The 1,755-nt window shown below is 64.8% G+C and overlaps 1 pseudogene; it reads left to right on the top strand.

The window, feature by feature from the left end:
- Positions 1-5: 5 nt before the first annotated feature.
- On the top strand, positions 6-1,750 carry LOC108356297 (ATP-citrate synthase pseudogene; annotated as a pseudogene).
- Positions 1,751-1,755: the final 5 nt, after the last annotated feature.

Raw genomic sequence — 1,755 nt, 5'->3', positions numbered from 1 at the left:
AGGCCTACATCGCCGACCTGGACGCCAAGTCGGGCGCCAGCCTCAAGCTGACCATCCTCAACAAGGCCGGCCGCATCTGGACGATGGTCGCCGGCGGCGGCGCCTCCGTCATCTACGCCGACACCATCTGCGAGCTGGGCGGCGCCGCCGAGCTGGCCAACTACGGCGAGTACTCCGGGGCGCCCTCGGAGCAGCAGACGTACGAGTACGCGAAGACCATCCTCTCGCTGATGACCAAGGAGAAGCACCCCGAGGGGAAGATTCTGCTGATCGGCGGCGGCATTGCCAACTTCACCAACGTCGCCAGCACCTTCAAGGGCATCGTCAAGGCGCTGCGCGAGTTTCAGAGCAAGCTGATTGAGCACAACGTGACCATCTTTGTGCGCCGCGCCGGCCCCAACTACCAGGAGGGACTGCGGGTAATGCGCGAGACGGGCAACACGCTGGGCGTGCCGGTGCACGTCTTCGGCCCGGAGACNTGTGAAGGCGCTGCGCGAGTTTCAGAGCAAGCTGATTGAGCACAACGTGACCATCTTTGTGCGCCGCGCCGGCCCCAACTACCAGGAGGGCCTAAGGGTGATGCGCGAGACGGGCAACACGCTGGGCGTGCCGGTGCACGTCTTCGGCCCGGAGACGCACATGACGGCGATTGTGGCGATGGCGCTGAAACGCAAGGAGATTCCCAAGCTGCCCGAGTCGAAACTGACCACGGCCAACTTCTCCCTGCCCAGCCACATGGGCACGGAGGCCTTTGCCAACGGGGCGACGCCCTCNCAACTACCAGGAGGGACTGCGGGTAATGCGCGAGACGGGCAACACGCTGGGCGTGCCGGTGCACGTCTTCGGCCCGGAGACGCACATGACGGCGATTGTGGCGATGGCGCTGAAACGCAAGGAGATTCCCAAGCTGCCCGAGTCGAAGCTGACCACGGCCAACTTCTCCCTGCCCAGCCACATGGGCACGGAGGCCTTTGCCAACGGGGCGACGCCCTCGCCCGCCATCAACACGGCCACCCCCAACTTTCCCAAGGTGCAGTCGCCGACGGCGCAGCGGTCGATTGAGGAGAGCTTCGCCGAGGCGGACGGCAAGAGCGAGCCGCTGTTCACCAATCGCACGCGGGCCATCGTCTGGGGCATGCAGAGTCGGGCCGTCCAGTCGACGATGGACTTTGACTTTGCCTGCTCGCGCAAGCACTGGTCGGTGGTGGCCATGGTCTACCCCTTCACCGGCGACCACAAGCAGAAGTTCTACTGGGGCCACAAGGAGATTCTCATTCCGGTGTACAAGAACATGGCGGACGCGATGAAGAAGCACCCCGACGCCTCGGTGCTGATCAACTTCGCCTCGCTGCGCTCCGCCTACGACGCCACCATGGAGACGCTCTCCTTTCCGCAGATTCGCAGCATCGCCATCATCGCCGAGGGCATCCCCGAGAACCTGACGCGGAAGATGATCAAGACGGCGCACGAGAAGGGCGTCACCATCATCGGGCCGGCGACGGTGGGCGGCATCAAGCCGGGCTGCTTCAAGATCGGCAACACCGGCGGCATGATGGACAACCTGCTCAGCTCGAAGCTCTACCGGCCGGGCAGCGTCGCCTACGTCTCCCGCTCGGGCGGCATGTCCAACGAGCTGAATAACATCATCTCCCGCTCGACGAATGGCGTCTACGAGGGCGTGGCCATTGGCGGCGACCGCTACCCGGGCACCACCTTCCTCGACCACCTGCTGCGCTACGAGCGCGAGCCAGAGGT

This window comes from Rhagoletis zephyria, unplaced genomic scaffold (genome assembly GCF_001687245.7).
Source record: "Rhagoletis zephyria isolate East Lansing unplaced genomic scaffold, Rhagoletis_zephyria_1.1 Rzeph_scaffold_56804, whole genome shotgun sequence".
In the NCBI taxonomy this organism is placed as follows: Eukaryota; Metazoa; Arthropoda; class Insecta; order Diptera; family Tephritidae; genus Rhagoletis; species Rhagoletis zephyria.
The sequence above is the reverse complement of the archived record's forward strand: the minus strand, read 5'-3'. Positions and strand labels throughout refer to the sequence as shown.